Genomic DNA, 19,431 nt, shown 5'->3' with positions numbered 1-19,431 from the left:
CGAACCCGGTTCCCCTGCATCGGCAGGCGGACGCGCAACCACTGCGCCACCAGGGAAGCCTCGAAATTAAATTTTTATGCCAAATTAAAGAGTGAAAATTTGGAGCCAGATTTAATTTGATTTAAAAATTTAAGTTTTGTGATATTTCTGTTATGCATACATTCAAGAATATGTGTTATGATATTTCTTACACTCAAGAATTTTAACAGGCAGAAGTGGAGCTATAAAGCCTTATAGGAATAGAGCATGACACGAGCAAGCCAGAGACCCAGAAATGGACATGCTATGCTTGTAGGAGTGGGAGAGGTCCAATATGTATGGAGGAGTGGGGGTGTGGAGATGCTGTTGAAGATGAGGCTGGTAAGATGAGCTAATGAAGGGCCTTGACAACCAGGAAAGGTTTATTTTTTTATTTTAGAAGAGTTTCAAACTTACAGAAAAATCACAAAAATAATACAAGTTTTTTTTTTTCTGAACCATTTGAGAGTAAGTTACTGACAAGGGGTCCCTTTACCCCACATACGTTAGTGTGTATTTCCTACAGATAAGGATATTCTCCCACATAACAATACAGCCATCAAAAATCAGGACATGAACACTGATTCCTTCTACTTCACAGTCACCATTCAAACTGTCAATTATCCCTGTAATGTCTTTTATAGTAAAAGGATCCTATTCAGGATAAAGTGTTACATTTAGTTATCATACCTTTTTTTTCTTCCATTTTATCCAGATATATGACATTATAGTGCTGTATAAGTTTGAGGTACAACAAAGTGATGTTACATACATTATGAAATGATTACCACAATAAGTTTAATGAACATCCATCATCTCATGTATTCAATGTATACAAAATAAAAGAAAATGAAAAAAAAAATCTTTTTTCCGTGATGAGAACTCAGGATTTACTCCCTTAACAATGCTCATATATAATATACAGCAGTGTTAATTATATTAATCGAGTTGTACATGACATCCCTAGTACTTGTTTATTTTATAACTGGAAGTACGTACCTTTTCATCACATTCATCCAATTCCCCCTTCCCCCACCTTGCCTCTGGTAACCACACATCTGGTCTCTTTTTCTATAAGTTTGTTTGTTTACTGAAGTATAGTTGACCTACAACACTATTTCTTGGTGCACAACTTAGTGATTTGATATGTCTATACATTACAGAAATGATCACCACAATAAGTCTAATTACCATCTGTCACCATACAAAGATACTACATTATTACTGACTATATTCTTCATGCTGTACATATCATGCTCATGGCTCATTTATTTGTATGTCTTAATTCTCCCTCACCTATTTTACTCATCACCCCCCACTCCCCTCTGGCAACGACTTGTTTTTTTCTCTACAACTCTGTTTCTGTTTTGTTATGTTTGTTCATTTGTTTTATTTTTTAGATTCTACATATAAGTGAAATCATATGGTGTCTGTTGTTCTCTGTCTGATTTATTTCATGTACTATAATACCCTCTAGGTCCATCCATGTTGTCACAAATGGCAAAAATTCATTCTTTTTTTATGAAAAAAAAGTGATTTTCCATTTTTTGTGTGTGTGTGTGTGTGTGTGTGTATGCACCACATCTTCTTTATCCATTCATCTATTGATGGATACTTAGGTTACTTCTATATCTTGGCTATTGTAAATAGTGCTGCTATGAACATTGGGGTACATATATCTTTTTGAATTACTGTTTTTGTTTTCTTTGGAAAAATACCCAGAATTGGAATGGCTGGATTATATGGTAGTTCCATTTTAAATTTTTTGAGGAAGCTTCATATTGTTTTTTATTGTAGCTGCGCCAATTTACATACCCAGAAACTGTCCACAAAGTTTTCCATTTCTCCACATTCTCTCCAAAAGGGAGAAACTAACAGTAACAAAATAGCAATAGGGGATTTTAACACGCCACTTATATCAATAAGAAAATCAATAAGGAAACACTGACCCTAAATGATACATTAGACCAGATGGACTTAATAGACTATAGAATATTCCATCCCAAAGCAGCAGAATACACATTTTTTTCAGGTGCACATGGAATATTCTCCAGGATAGACCACATTCTAGGCCACAAATAAATTTAAGAATGATATCAAGCATTTTTTCTGGCTCCAACATTATGAGACTAGAAATCAACCACAAGAGAAAAAATACAAAAAACAAAAACACATGGAAGCTAAACAATATGCTACTAAACAACCAATGGGTCACTGAAGAAATCAAGAGGAAATCAAAAAATACCTGGAGACAAATGAAAACAAAAACACATATGATCCAATATCTGTGGGATGCAGCAAAAGCAGTTTTAAGAGGGAAGTGTATAGCAATACAAGCCTACCTCAGGAAACAAACAAACAAAAAACATCAAAGTTAGTAGAAGAAAACAATAAGAATCAGAGTAAAAATAATGAAATAGAGACTGAAAAAACAACATAAAAGAATCCATAAAACTAAGAGTTTGTTCTTTAAAAAGATAATCAGAATTGATAAACTAGCCTGATAAAGAAAAAAAGAGAGGGCCCAAATAAATCAAATCAGAAATGAAAAAGGAGAAGTTACAATCAACACCACAGAAATTAAAAGGATCATAAAGAATTACTATGAAGAATTAAATGCCAATAAAATGAACAACCTAGAAGAAATAAACAAATTCCTAGAAGAGTACAATATCCTAAGACTGAATCAGGAAGAAGTAGAAATTATTAACAGATAAATTACCAATAATGAAACTGAATTGGTAATTTTAAAAAAAGAAACCTCCCATACAAACAAAAGTTCAGGAACAGATGGCTTCACAGGTGAATACTACCAAACATTTAAACAAGAGTTAATGCCTATCCTTAAACTATTTACAAAAATTGCAGAGGAAAGAGTGTTTCTGAACTCATTCTATGAGGCCAGCATCACCCTGATACCAAAACCAGACAAAGAACTACAAAAAAAAAATTATAGGTCACTATCACTGATGAACAAAGATGCAAAAGTCCTCAACAAAATATTAGCAAACCGAATTCAACAATATATTAAAAGGATCATATACCATGATCAAGTGGGACTTGTCCCAAGGATGCAGGATGGGTCAATATTCACAAATCAATGTGATACACCACATTAACAAATTGAAAAATAAAAATATGATCATTTTAGTAGTTAAAGAAAAAGCTTTTGACGAAATTCGACATCCATTTATGATAAAAACTCTCAACAAAGTGGGTATAGAGAGACCTTACCTCAACATAATAAAGGCCATATGTGACAAGCCTAAAGCTAACATCATACTCAATGGTGAAAAGCTGAAAGCATTTCCTCTGAGATCAGGAGAAAGACAAGGATGCCCACTCTCTCCACATTTATTCAACATAGTATTGGAAGTCCTAGCCACAACAATCAGATAAGAAAAAGAAATAAAATGCATCCAAATTGGAAAAAAGAGGAAGTAAAACTGTCACTGTTCTCAGATGACATATTATATATAGAAAATCCTAAAAATGCCACTGCACTATTAGAACTCATCAATGAATTCAGTAAAGTTGCAGGATTCAAAATTAATATTCAGAAATCTATTGCATTTCTATACACTAACAGTGAACTATAGGTATTCTTTTTGATACAATGGTAAATTGAATTTTTTCTTAATTTCTCTTTCTTATAGTTAGTTTCTCCCTTTATGTTTGTTGATATTTGTTTTATGTATTTAGGTACTCCTATGTTGGGTGCTTATGTGTTTACAATTGTTAAATCTTCTTGTTGGGATTGATCCCTTTATCATTATATGATGTCCTTCTTTGTCTCTTGCTGCAGTCTTTGTTTTAAGGTTTGTTTTATCTGTTACAAGTATTGCTACCCTGGCTTTCTTTTTGTTTCCATTTGCATGGAATATATATTTTCTGTCTGCTCACTTCCAGTCTGTGTGTGTCTTTAGATCTGAAGTGAGTCTCTTGTAGACAGCATATATTTGGGTCTTATGTTTGTATCCATTCAGCCACTGTGTGTCCTTTGATTGGAGAATTTAGTCCATTTCCATTTAAAGTAATTATTGATAGGCATGTACTTGTTGCCATTTTCTTGTTTACTGGTTGTTTTTATATTTTTTTTTGTTCCTTTTTTTTCTCTTTCCTTGTGATTTGTTGACTGTCTTTAGTGTTGTTTGGATTCCTTTCTCTTTTGTGTGTGTGTGTATCTATCATAGAGTTTTGGTTTCTGGTTATCATGAGGTTTATATGTGGCAATATATATATATAAATAACATATTTATACATATGTATCATCATATGTATATACATGATTATTTTTAAGTTGGTGATCTGTTAAGTTCCAAATCATTTTAACAAGCCTGCATTTTTACTCCCGCCACCACCACCTTTAACATTTTTGATATAATATTTTACATCTTTCATTTTGTGTATCCCTTAAGTACTTATTGGGGATATAACACGATTTTCTACTTTTGTCTTTTAATCTACCTACTATCTTTATAAGTGGTTGATCTACTACCTTTACTGTATATTTGCCTTTATCAATTAGATTTTTCCTCTCATAATTTTCATATTTCTAGTTGTGGCTTTTTCTTTTCTGCTCAGAGAAGTCCCTTTAACTTTTCTTGTAAAGCTGTTTCAGTGGTGCTGAACTCTTTCAGCTTTTGCTTGTCAGTAAAAAGCTTTCTATCCCCATCAAATCTGAATAGATAGCCTTGCCAGGTAGTTACCATGTTTCTTTAGTCAACTCTTATCTGGAACAGCACCTCAATCTTGCCTTGGTTTTCTTGGCTTGACACTTTTGACAATAATTGTCCAGTTATTACACAGATTTTTTTTTTTTTTTTTTGGCTGCACCGTGTGGCTTGCGGGATCCCAGTTCCCCAACCAGGGATCAAAGCCAGGCCCTCTGCAGTGAGAGTGTGGAGTCCTAACCACTGGACTGCCAGGGAATTCCCCCAGATAGAATGTTCTTAATTGGTTTTTTTTTTGTTGTTTCTTTATCATAAAATTCAGAATGCATACTTTTTTGGGGGTTGGGGGAAAAATAGCACAGAAATGATACTGTGATCTTCTTATTGCATCCTATAAGGTGGTACATGATTTTGACTTGTCCCATTATAGGGGAATGTAACTTCTGATCACTTAATAAAGATGATATCCACCAGCTTTCTTCACTGTAAAGTTACTCTTTTCCTCATTTTAATCAATAAGTATTTTGTGAGGAGGTATTTGGAATTATGTAAGTATCCCATTCCTCATCAAAATTTTATATGCTGGTTTTGGTACACATTGATGTTTCTTGTATGAATTAATTATTACTATGATGACTGTGAAATTATAATGTTTTTATTTCCATCATTCCTTCTACAGTCATCAGTTGACATTTCATTGTAAGTAAAAACTTTCTCATTTATTTATTTAAGTATGGGCTCATGAGATGTTATTTTATTCAGTGGATATTATTCAATGGATATTATTTTCATAATTTATTTTGATGTTCACATTGCCCCATATTTGACCAGTGAGTGCTCCTTCATGTATATCCTTTTTACTTGTCCCCACCATTCCTTGACTACCTCTATACTTTCTTGCACAACAAAGCATTCCAGGTTCATCTAGGACCTACACTTTTCTAGTCCTAGAATCAGTCTAATCTCCATGGAGCCCTGGTTCCTTTTAGAGGAGATTAATATTTAGAAACCAAAATCTGGGATGTTGATGCTTCCACGTCTTCTCAGTCGGCAGAGCTAGGCAATATATGCGTGTATGTTTATACCATTTGTCTGTCTAGCTACCTACCTATATACATTCACACACCTCACCAACTGTATGTGTTTCTGTATGTGCAAACCATGAGTTCATGCCAATACTTCCAATTCCATTTATTCCAGTTCCAGTTGAATACCATAGGATTTATTTTAGTTTTCTACCTTTCCATATTTGTAATTTCTTTCTCCATCAATGAGAAACTGGACTCCTATTATTCTAAATATATATACTCATTTGATTCATCTTCCTGCTTGTAACAAATCTTCCTTCACTGTTGCCAGTCCCCCCACCTCCACCCTATGCAGGTTCCCTCCTAACTCCTAATGGGCTTGCAAAATTTGCTCTGGCTGCTGCCATCTGAAGATATGGCTTCCTCACCCTGCTCAGGCTGTGACCTTCCCTAGCCTGCTGCCACCTTCCCTTCTTTATTAAGACCTAATGTCTTTTAGACTGAATTATGAAGGAAGGAAGGAGGAAGGAAGAGAAAAAAGGAAGACAAGCAAATAACAGAGTTTGGGATTTTATTCTATGGGGAATGAAGGAGTCCCTTTCCCTCTGTGTCACCCAACACACACACACACACACACACACACACACACACAGAGTTTTATGGCTTTGTGTATGGAACCAATTCAGTTAGCAGCATAAAAATAGTTCAGAAGAAAGGATGGTTTTAGGCAGGGAGGCAATGGTCCAGGAAATAAATGATGATGAGGGGTCATGAAGAGATGGAGAATCTGGGATGTTGGTGTCCCTGCTATGGCTCCTTTGAGTATCCAATTTGTGAAGAACAGTCAGTAAAAATGATATACATTCTGCCTTTCTGTATAGTTGCTTTGTGGGCCAAATAAATAGTAAAGCTACCCTTCAGTGAAATCTGCATTTCTTGTGAGGAGCCAATTATCATGACAATTTTCATGATTGATTATAGAAATGGAGATTCTTTTCTTCCTTTAACCCTTCAGTGACAGAAGCATTTATTTTCAGACTAAGAATAAACATCTATAACATATTCTATATAATAAAGTAGAGCAGAGCAGAGCAGACAGGACCTTCAACCTTTTTGTCTAGGTCAAATTCCTGGAAATATCTGGAAAATAAGAACCAGTAAATGAAAAGAGATGATTAGCTCTTTGTCATGTAGGAAAAACGACTCACTTGCTCAGGTTATTATAAAACTGTAGGAGGCAGATCACAGGCTTTATATTTTTATTATTTATTTTCTATAATTTAAATTCAAATATCATATTACTAGTCTCTCAACTAGTCCATGCACTTTTCAGGGGCCGGGTCCATTACTTACCTTTGTATTTCCATCCAGGATTCCATATTTCCAGTGCATGAGAGGTGTGGCATAAACATTTGCTGAATGAAATAAAATTCCTTGAAGTATAAAAAGCAGGAGGAGATTGTAGCCAATACACTGAAAATGACTTTAAAGTCTATCATCTTTAGCATGACTAAAAAATACCTACAAGAACACTTCTTTTTATCTTCTTGTAGTACTGTTCCTTGGAAGTGATATATGCTTGGCAAATATGTTTTTAATTTAATTAAGCAGATTTTATCCAGAGTAATCTCCTGGCCAAATGCCTAGAAATCCTGAACCTGAACTAATTACAGTCATAAAGGACAGCTTACACATGAAATATCTGAAGGTGAAGAACGGTCAAATCCATATCACAAAGGCAATAAAAATATTCAAAGGGTACATGAAGTCCTTTCACATTTTTTTGTGATGCTAGGTTAAAATGCAAGTAGTGGTTAAAAATTATAGGAATTGGGAAATATTTAGCAGGTGCATGTTTAAAACTCAGAAAATTGGTAACTGTAAAGGAGGCAGTGAGCTATTAAATTACCATTTGACACTCCAAATTTCAGCAGTGTTTAAAGCAAAATGAAAGGCTGCTGTGCTTAGTAATTATCAAGTTTAGCTGATAATGTAAACACTCAAGTTGTCTAAAGCTCAAACATGATTTTGAGTTGTTTTTCAGTTGATACTATGTTCAGTCTATACAGACTAAAGTCGACAGTTTTTGACTCTCTTTTTTTGTGATGTTTTACAACAACTCCGTTGTATTGAAATCCTACTAAGAATTACATGGGCATCTATATTATGATAAATACAACAGAAAATACTGAGGACTGTAAGGTATTTCATGAACATTGTTTTCCTTTTGGATTAGAAAAGTCATAAAGAGTCATTGTAGAAATTTGGAAAATTCAGAAAAGTATAAAGAAGGATGTGAACAACGAGCAATTATTGCATTTTGATTTAACTCATCACCATCTTTCTTTCATTTGTATTTACTGTAATAGCTTCCTAACTTGTTCCCCTGCTTTAATCTCTACTCAACCCAGCAGCCGGAGGAATCCTGCTAAGATGTTAATCAGATCATGTCATTCCTCAGCTCAAAACCTCCAGTGTTTCCCACATCACTCAGAATAAAGCCGAAGTACTTAAAACGGCCTGCAAAGCCCTATTTGACAAGCCTTGCCACCGCCCCCACTGCTTTCTTACTTTTCTGTAATCATGCCAGGCGTGCTCTTGCTTCTCGACCCTTCTTCTGGAGCACTCTCCCCCTAAATAGCTGCAAAGCTCCTCCCTTACCTCTTTCAGGTCTTCTCTCAAATGCCATTTTTTTTTCAGTGGGGGGCTTCCACGACTACCTCTGTAAAATTCCAAGTCCTCCTACATCCCTGCCCTCCTTCTCTGCTATCCCATTATCACCATATAGCATCCCATATATGTATTTACTTTGCTTATTATCTGTCTCCTCCTGCCAGAATGTAGGCTCCATAAAAGCAGAGCATTTTTATCTGGTTTTGTTTGCTGCTATATTGGTTCTCTAATGCATAACAAATCACCCCCAAATTTATTTGCTCCAAATAACACTCATCATTTATTTTCTCGTGATTTCAGTGGGTATGGAATTTGTGAGTGGCTTGGCTTGATGGTTCTGGCTCAGGGTCTTTCATGAGATTCAGTTAAATGTTGACCGAGGCTGCAGTCATCTGAAGGCTTGCCTGGGGCTGGAGGGTTTTCTTGCAAACAACTCACGTGGCTGCAGGTTGGTGCTGGCTATGGCCAGGATACCCCAAACCCTCTCCAGGAGAATCTCTTCACAGGGCTATTTGAGTATCCTCAGCTGTGGAAGCTGGCTGCCCCCAGACTGAATGATCCAAGAAATCAAGGGAGAAACTGCAGTGTCTTTTATGCTCTAGACTCGGAAGTTACACACTATTGCTTCCGCTGTATTTTTATTTTTTAATTTATTTTTCTAAAAATTTATTTATTTTTGGCTGCATTGGGTCTTTGTTGCTGCACACGGGCTTTCTCTAGTTGTGGAGAGCAGGGGCTACTCTTCGTTGTGGTTCGTGAGCTTCTCATTGTGGTGGCTTCTCTTGTTGTGGAGCACGGGCTCAAGGCATGCAGGCTTAAGTAGTTGTGGCACACGGGCTCATTAGTTGTGGCTCGCGGGCTTTAGAGCGCAGGCTCAGTAGTTGTGGCACATGGGCTTAGTTGCTCCACAGCATGTGGGATCTTCCTGGACCAGGGCTCAAACCCATGTCCCCTGCATTGGCAGGTGGATTCTTAACCACTGCACCACCAGGGAAGTCCCCCACTGTATTTTTAAAATCACACGTGCTGGTCCTATTCAGTGAAGAAGGGGAGACTACAAAAGGAGCTGAATACCAGGTGAGGATCATTGAAGACTATCTTGGAAGCTGGCTAGTGCAGCTGCTATATCCCTTGTACCTAAAACAGTGTCTGGCACATAGAGGGAACCTGACAAGTATTTTTGAACAATGAATAAATTCCACCACTTAGATTTTTTTAAATATATTTCTTGGCAACCTTTTTTTCTAAGCAAATATACTCTGTTGTTTATTAAAAATTGGAATTTTTCTTTAGATAAAAGTGTATAATCTATAAATGTAAACATATGGCTCAAACCCATGTCCCCTGCATTGGCAGGTGGATTCTTAACCACTGCACCACCAGGGAAGTCCCCCACTGTATTTTTAAAATCACACGTGCTGGTCCTATTCAGTGAAGAAGGGGAGACTACAAAAGGAGCTGAATACCAGGTGAGGATCATTGAAGACTATCTTGGAAGCTGGCTAGTGCAGCTGCTATATCCCTTGTACCTAAAACAGTGTCTGGCACATAGAGGGAACCTGACAAGTATTTTTGAACAATGAATAAATTCCACCACTTAGATTTTTTTAAATATATTTCTTGGCAACCTTTTTTTCTAAGCAAATATACTCTGTTGTTTATTAAAAATTGGAATTTTTCTTTAGATAAAAGTGTATAATCTATAAATGTAAACATATATACTAAGTATATTTAACATCTTTCTAAAGTTACATCTTTTTGATGTTCGATGTTATTTCAACTGTCTTCTTATCATTAGCATTTCCGTTGTTTCTTGATTTCTTCTGTTATAAATACACTGTGATGAACATCCCTCTACATAAAACTTTGAGCAATCTCCTAATATTTTCTTGGAAAGCATGACTAGGAATAAGATCTAAGATTACAAATACTTAAAATACTTGATTTAAGTTACCAACTTGTTTCCAGAAATATCATATATTTTACGTTTCTACCAACAGAGTATGAACATGCCTATTTCACTGCATCCTAATTAATATGGAATATTGATACTTTTTAAGAAACTGAAATTTTGATTAGGAAGGAATGGCATAAGAACTTTTATAAAATTATACATCTTTTGGATTTGGATTTAATTCTTAAAGTATAGTTTTCTTTCTTTTCTGGTTTTGTCATATTAACTGATTGTTTAGGAGTCAAAATCAACAACATTTAGAGGTGAGGGGAGAAAGAGACAAGCAAGAAGTATGAGTATTAAGCTTCTGACTTGTGCAACCAAGTGTGTGGTGGTGCCATTTAATGAGATAGGAAAATTTTTGAGAAGGAGATTGGGATGGGGAGAGGAATAAATAGTTCCATTCTGGACACCTGAAGTTGCAGAAGTTGAATCAGTTCGGGAGATCTAGAACTGTGCTGCCCAGTGTAGTAGCCATTGACCACATACGGCCATCAGTCACTTGTAAGGGGCTGGCCAGAATTGAGATATTTTGTAACACTAAAATACAAACCAGATTTAGAACACTTAGTAAGAAGAAAAGAATGTAAAATATATATTGTGTCAGTTAAGGTCCAACCAAGAGACAGAAATCACACAATAACTTGTACAAGAAAAGTTTACCTTACTGTGAAGAATTATTAACTCTAATAGGAAATAAGATGTAAAGGAGAATGCTAAGGAATACCCTTAGGCTAAGGGAGAGTTCTGAAGGAAGGACAAACTTGGTAGTTGGCCTCCTTTCCAAGGTTAGGATTCATATCTCTGGAGAAGTGTGGTTGCAGCCCACTAGATGGCAGAGGAGTTTAAAGGGTGGCCCAGATAGGAGCTGGTCCAGGGTTGCCAGGCAAGCAGAAAACGCCCCTCCAGGGTACAGTGGGATAAGTCTGGCATGCAGGTTGCAAAGGGACTTGGAGCATGGGGCACCAACTCTCTGGCAGGGTGATGCACAGCCTAGAATGCACAGGTCTGGGTCAAGAGCACCATGGCAGACACCGTCATGGTGCAGGCTGCCTGAGGCTGGTGGGCTGGTGTGCACAGGGAGCTGGGGCATCTGCTTGCCAGCAGGGTGGCATGAGAGCTGGGGTATGTGGTGCCTGCTTCAGGAAATGCAGTGAGACGGTCACTGGGCTGGGGCTGAGGCTGTGAGCTTGCCAAGGGACTGCACACTCTGGGTGTGAGGCTGGACCAGGGTGCCCCTGCAAGTCCACCCACATGTGTTCCTGCCAGCAGCCCAAGAGGAGCAAGAAGAAAACAAAAAATGTAGCACGCCAGAACCAGGAAACCAGTCTCCCCTCCTGCAATGTCCCTCTACTGAAAAAACATTAACATTGTGCTTGCTGCAAAGAAATTCTTGAAGCTCCTTTATCACAGAGCAGTAATTAATGCTGAATTTCATAATGATATTTAATTCAGTATTAATCAATTTAATTATAAATTGATAATTGGCACACTCATTAATATTTTTCTATTCATATTGAAACAATATTCTGGATGTATTGTGTTAAATAAGATACATCATTTAAACAAATTTCACTTTTCTTTTTACTTTTAAAAAATTAATTAATTAATGAAATTTTGGCCGCGTTGGGTCTTCGTTGCTGTGCGTGGGCTTCTCATCACGGTGGCTTCTCTTCTTTGTGGCTCATGGGCTCTAGGCACGTGGGCTTAAGTAGTTGTGTCTCCCGGGCTCTAGAGCACTGGCTCAGTAGTTGTGACACATGGACTTAGTTGCCCTGCGGCATGTGGGATCTTCCCGGACCAGGGCTCGAACCCATGTCCCCTGCATTGGCAGGCGGATTCTTAACCACTGCACCACCAGGGAATTCCTACTTTTTTTTTTTTTAATGTAAATAGTTGAATATGTAAAACTTGGATAATGCTGGAAGAGGTAGCTGAAATATGTAGATTACATCCTAGAAAGTGATAGAAGTACCTAGGAAGAGAGTGTAGAGAGAGGAGAGATCCTAGTGGAAAGCCCCAGCCCCCCCAAATTTAAAGGTTTTTGTGATGGTTAATTTCATGTCTCAACTCGACTGGGCCACAGGGTGCCAGGATATTTGGTCAAACATTATTCTGGGTGTTTCTGCAAGGGTGTTTTTGAATAAAATTGGCATTGAAATCAGTAGACTTGAGTGAAGCAGATTGTCCTTCTTAATGTGTGTGGGTCTCATCCTTCAACTGAAGACCCGAATAAAACAAAAAGCCTGACCCTTTCCCAAGTAAGACAGAATTCCTCCTGCCCGACTGCCTGTGAACTGTGACATTAGCTTTTTATGGCCCTCGGACTGGAACTGAAACACTGGCTCTTCCTGGGTCTCAAGCCTGTTGGCCTTCAGGCTGGATCTGCACCATGGACACTCCAGGGTCCCCAGCGTGCTGGCTCATCCTGCAGATTTTGGTACTTGTCAGCTTCCATAATTGTGTGAGCTGGTTCCTTATAATAAATGTCTTTATAACATACACACACAGACAAGTGCGTGTGCAGTGTGTGGTCCTGTGTCTCTGGAGAAACCTTACTAATATAGTTGAGTATAGAGAGAAAAACTCAAGGAACACCAGAGAGGACAGGTGGGTAGCAGATGGGAGCTGTATGTATGTTCTGCGAGAAACTTTCTTCCTAAAGAGAGAAAATTCTAGAACACATTAGTATGCTGATGGCAGTGACAAAGAAGGAGTGGAGTTGGTAACGTAGGTTAATAAAGGATATAATGGTATGTGTTTGGTGGGAGTGGGAGGTTTTCCTAGGTGTCCAAGGCTAGTGCATCAAGCTTTCAGTGGCGGAATGGTGGAATCCAGGTAGGGAACTTATTGGAGTGAGGATGTATCAAGCCTTCCTTGGTGCTGAGATGGGGATATGGGAATCGTTCTTGATAGAATAGACTGTCCTTTCCTAGAGGACAGAAAAGGATAAATAAACTTTAGAAGAGCTGATGACAGAATGTCTGTCAGCACCCTAATTTCTCTCTGTCATTATATTTCAGAGAGTTGGCAGGAGTAGAGTGACATTGACTTGTTCATTCCAAACCAAGGAACAATTAACTAAATTCTTTTAGTTAATTATTTTGAATTATTATTTTGGCATGAATTATCTGGACTTTTTAACACTGTTCTGATGTTTATACAGCTTCATTTTCTTTTAAGTAATCTTAGCTCTCTCCTTTTTCACACTTTATCTACTATTATAATATGTTCAAATAAGACACAAAGTACTATAAAATAGGGTATGGATACATTTCTGTTACTGTAGAAAACAGTGTGAGATTAAACGAAAGAACAAAAATATAGCAGGCAGGGTTTTAGCAATGTGCTCTTGTCTGACAATATGGGACAAAATGTTTTGCTCTAGTTTCTGAAAGTTATAATTTGAGAAGTGACTTAAGAGGCTATTCCTTGTAGTCACCTTTCCAATTCTGGTACGAGAATTCTCATCCTAGCGTGAAACCTCTGTCCCTTGAGGAAGACCTTTAGCCCCTTTGGGCCTCAGTGTAATCTGCAGAGCTTGCCTTGTGCAATTCTAACCCCAGCATAACCTTAGGAATGGGAAATTGAAGAAATTGAAACCACATATAGTATCAGCTCCATAAAATTAACACTCTCCACCAGACATCAAATGAATCAAATGACAAGTCTTGTGGTTAATCAGTCATAGCTGTGCAAATCACAGGACTTGATGAATGAAGGAAATGGGTACAAAATGAGAGCACCTCGGACTTGGGACTCTGCAGACTGGGGCCGTGTTCCTGACAGTGAGGCTTGCCTCTCTAGGTAACTGAGGAATGAGGAACCTTGCTCATGTCAGTTTCCTGCTGGGTAAAAGTCAGATGAAAACAGCCACTTCAGTTCACATGTAGAATTTGTAAAAAGAATCCCTGGGGGAAAAAAAAATGTGTATTTCTGAGGAAGAATCTGCGTAAGTCCCCTAACAAAAGAATTTTAAATCATACCTTGATATTTCTTTAATATGCTACTATACTTAATTGAATATTTGTATGGCTAGAGTTGTAATTTACAAGTGCCTCTTATACATACAGTATCTGATTCACTGAGGAGAGGTGACCTAAGCATGTTTTTCTGCGAAGGAAGCTTGTACCGGATCTAACTTGTTCAAGAGTGAAGTGGAATTGATGACCATAACCTGGGTTCTCTGCCCAGCGTTAATCTCACTTTACTTGTTTACACTTGATGGCTGTGATCCCAGAGACAGAGAGAGGCTCCTTGTTAAGGAGAAAGTCCACACAAAGTTATAAAAGTTAACTTAGCAAGTTTTTAGGTTCATTGACTTGAGGGTTCATTGATTTGACCCCCCAAATTCTTTTGAAAAAACTAAAACCCACAGAAAAATTCTAAGAATGGCATCATGAGCACCCTAACATGCCTCAACTAGTGTCACCAGTTATTGACTGAGACATTTGAGAATCAGTTGCAGACATCAAGGTACTTCAGCCTTATAGCTTTAACATTCATCTCCGAAAGTATTCAGTACCATCATTGCACCTATGAACATTAACATCATTTCAATAATACCACATGCTGTCCATGCTTATATTTCTCCAATTGTCCCCAAAGCATCTATTACAGCTTTTCCCCCAATCTAGGATCTAATTGAGGGTCACACATTATGTTTTGTTGTTATGTATCTTTTGTCTCTTAATCCTAGACTGTGTGAATATTTTATTCACCAATAACCAAACCTTTCACCCAGAAGTTTTAGCGCCCATTACTGATTCTTGCCTGAAATACTGGCCTGCAGAAATGGTTGTTTAAAATTCTATCATTTCATCTGTATTCTCTCATAAAGAGTTCACTCTCTGTCACTCTCTCTCTCATTCTGTATCACTATGGACTCATAGATATTTGAGGAGAGGATTAATGTGTTATCATCATTATTCTTCTGGTGGCCAAATTGTCCCAAATCTGGCAGTGGGACTTCCTGGAAGCTAGCTCCTGTGGGAGCTGTGTGTGTGTATGTGTTTTACATGACCCCATTAGTTTTTTTATGCGTCTATTTTATGGGTCTGTTTTTTTTTTATAATTTATTTTTGGGTGGCAGTTTTAGGTTCACAGCAATATTGACAGGAAGGTACAGAGAGTTTTCCAAATACCCCCTACCAGCGCACATACATAGCCTCAACCGTTATCAACATTCTCCCACCAGAGGGTACCTTTGCTACCAATGATGAACCTACACTGACACATCATAATCACCCAACGTCCATAGTTTACATTAGGGTCCATTCTTGGTGTTTTACATTCTATGGATTTGAACAAATTTATAATAAAATGTATTCATTATAATAGTATCATACAGAATAGTTTCACTGCCCTGAAAATCCTCTGTGCTCTGCCTATTCATCTCAGCACCCCTTCAGCAACCATTGATCTTTTTACTGTCTCCATAGTTTTGTCATTTTCAGAATGTCATATAGTTGGAATCATACAGTATATAGCCATTTCAGATCGACTTCTTTCACTTAGAAATATGCAGTTAAGTTACCTCCATGTCTTTTCATGATGATAGCTCATTTCTTTTTAATAATAATAATATTCTGTTGTCTGGATGTACCACAATTTAATTATCTCTTCACCTACTGAAGGAGACATCTTGGTTGCTTCCAAGTTTTGGCAATTATAAATCAAGCTGCAATAAACATCCATGTGCAGGTATTTGTGTGGACAAAGTTTTCCACTCATTTGGGTATATCCCAAGTAGTGTGATAGCTGGATCGTACAGTAAGAGTATGCTTAGTTTTGTAAGAAATTGCCAAACTGTCTCCTTACCATTTTGCATCCCCACCACAGTAAATGAGAGTTCTTATTGCTCTAGATTGTTGCCAGCATTTGGTGTTGTCAGTGTTCTGGATTTTCACCAATTCTGAATAGGTGGTATCTCATTTTAATCTGCATTTCCCTGATGACATATGATGTGGAACATCTTTTATATGCTTATTTGCCATCTGTATATCTTTGGTGAGGTGCCTGTTAAGCTCTTTGGCACATTTTTAAAAATCAAGTTATTTTCTTATTGTTAAGGTTTAATAGTATTTTGTATATCTTGGATAACAGCCCTTTATTATATATCTTTTGAAAGCGTTTTCTCCCATTCTGTGGCTTGTGTCTCGTTCTCTTGACTCATTAGTATTTGATCACTTTCTAGCTTTCTGGCATAAAAAATATGTTCTAGGCTCTCACCTTGATCTTTCCTTGTTCCATTTCTGAAACCAGCCACTTCTCCAAGGGGCTCTGATTCCTTGTAAAGGGTAAAGGAGTTCAGAAATCAAAATCTGGGGGCCAGGTGTCCCATAGCAAGAGGTAGATGCAGATTTGTGGAGCCTGAAGCTAATATAATTTTGGAATTGTCTTTTTTTTTAAAGAGGAATACAAAATTACAAATATAAAATTAGGTATAGGGCCTTATAAGAAGTCCATAAGTGAGGAGCCATAAAGTTTGTTTTTTTAGCTTCACTGGCATTGGGGTGTTACTGCTTTTAGCATCTTTCAGTGAACAGAATATTCAAATCTAGTACCACAGTGTTCTTCTTAGCTTTTGCCATTTCATATTTGTATAAAGCAGAGTGAAAAGCATTGGTTCCAGAGGTTATCAGTATATTAACTTATTGTTCTTTCTTAATATAAGAAGTATACACAAAAATGGTTTCACAATAACAACACTGATATTACTACCAAAATTAAATCTAGCAGTAAAGTTCAAGATTGTTTTGCAGTTCTTCTTAATATGTAATATACTCTATTAAGGCTATATAGCCAGAGTACTCTATTCAAAACCTATTTCTTTTTCTGTGTGGTTATATTATCACATTAATATACAATTAAGTTCATTTGTTTCTGCCTAAATTAAATTTTAGTGTTTTTTTAATCCTCTTTAATTTTTTTGAAAATATAAAACATTTATGATTAGAAAATTAAAAAGATATACTGAGAAATCTCACTTTCATCCCTATAGACCCCATCCCCAACCATCCTCTATAAGGAACCATTTTTGTTAACTTGTGGTTTATCCTCCGTAATTTTTTTGGAGAAAATCTGCAAGTATGTATACAAATTCTTATTTCTCTTTTTTAAAATTATAAAAAATGTAGCATATTATATACACTCTTTTGCACCTTTGCTTTTTTTTCCTCTTTTTTTCCACCAAATCTGTCCCAGAACTCACCCCATCTCTGTTCATGGAGATCTTCATTCTTTTCAAATCTTGATAGTAGGGCTTCCCTGGTGGCGCAGTGGTTGAGAGTCCGCCTGCCGATGCAGGGGACACGGGTTCGTGCCCCGGTCCTGGAAGATCCCACATGCCGCGGAGCCGCTAGGCCCGTGAGCCATGGCCACTGAGCCTGCACGTCTGGAGTCTGTGCTCCGCAACGGGAGAGGCCACAACAGTGAGAGGCCCGCCCGCGTACCGTAAAAAAAAAAAAAAAAAAAAAAAAAATCTTGATAGTAGCCCATTGTGTGGATGCTCTACAGGTGATCTAACCAGTTTCTATAAATGGTTATTTGATTGTTTCCAATAGTAGGTTGCTCTTTTGGAAAATTGGATAGACTACACAATACATTCAAGCCAGAGGAAATTGTGTACGCAAGCAGTAAAAGGAAAGATTTGAAGCCCACTAATTGGAACTTCTTTAACAGTTTTGGTCCATTCAATCATTTATTCATTCATTCAAGAACTATTCTTGAGCATTAGGAACTGACATTTACTTAGAGCATTATTCACCTTGATGTGCTAATCATCTGAGTTACTGAAAATGGGTATACTAAGCTCCTTACAGAGAGGTTCCTTGGGTTTATAAAATATGAGACAGTTGATCTGAGACAAGGGCACCGTGAGAAAATGGCTCATGGAATTCTGAGCTTTCGCGATCTCTTTCACTGCATTCATACAGTGCATACATGTATCTCCAACTATATCTACAGACTTAGTGGAGAATAAGGGTGCTTAGCTAAGTAACCCAGACTTAACTTTTCAAGATAACATGCTTAAATAAATTTAAGATACTTATATATTTCTTATGTATCTTATATGTATTGTATTTATATATTTTATATATACCCATATATGTGTGTGTATATAAATATATATATGCATATTGTCTTCTGTGGTGAAAATGAATATAGATCAGACCTTACTCTTAAAAGTTTGGTTCCTATTATATTCTTGGCATAAATGAACCCAGTTGTGCCACAGAATGTGGAATATGGAAGCCTAGGCCTTCTCCTAGGTGCAAGAGAAGCATAAAGTTTATTGTGTTTAATGCTATATGAAGTGCAGCATTTCTTCTGTTTCATTCTAACCTCATTAAGATCTATATGGGCTTCCCTGGTGGCGCAGTGGTTGCGCGTCCGCCTGCCGATGCAGGGGAACCGGGTTCGCGCCCCGGTCTGGGAGGATCCCACATGCCGCGGAGCGGCTGGGCCCGTGAGCCATGGCCGCTGAGCCTGCGCATCCGGAGCCTGTGCTCTGCAACGGGAGAGGCCGCGACAGAGGGAGGCCCGCATACCACAAAAAAAAAAAAAAAAAAAAAAAAAAAAAAAGATCTATATAAGCAGAAGGAGCTACAGGCTCACTATGGGGTATTTAGGTCAGGTCTAAAGAAGAATAGTTCAAATTGATCCTTATTTAGTGGTCCCTGAACAATGCAGTGGTTACCCAAAGAGGGACTTCCTGGGACTTGCAGTTGCCACGTTATGCAGCTGCGATGTGGATGGCAAGAGAAAATGAAAGATATTTAAACAGCCACTCTTAAGTCTTTTATGGAAGGCTCATGCCAATTAAGAAGCTCTTTGCATTAGTTTGTCTATAAGTAGCACTGCACAATTCAGTTTGAAAGTTCACATAGACCTAACTCAAACCCTTACATGGCTGGAACAGTAATTATAATCCTGGCAGGTCACACAGTTTATTTTTCATTGGGAGTCCAGAACACCCACACGAGGACAGAAATTCAAGGCTCTGCAGTCAGTTCCGTCGTCCGTCTAGGGCAGCAAGCCTACCAAGCATCCCTGCAGGGTCAAAAGGGCAACAGAATTTCAG

This window comes from Physeter macrocephalus, chromosome 15 (genome assembly GCF_002837175.3).
Source record: "Physeter macrocephalus isolate SW-GA chromosome 15, ASM283717v5, whole genome shotgun sequence".
NCBI classification, from domain to species: Eukaryota; Metazoa; Chordata; class Mammalia; order Artiodactyla; family Physeteridae; genus Physeter; species Physeter macrocephalus.
This window is presented reverse-complemented; position numbering follows the sequence as displayed.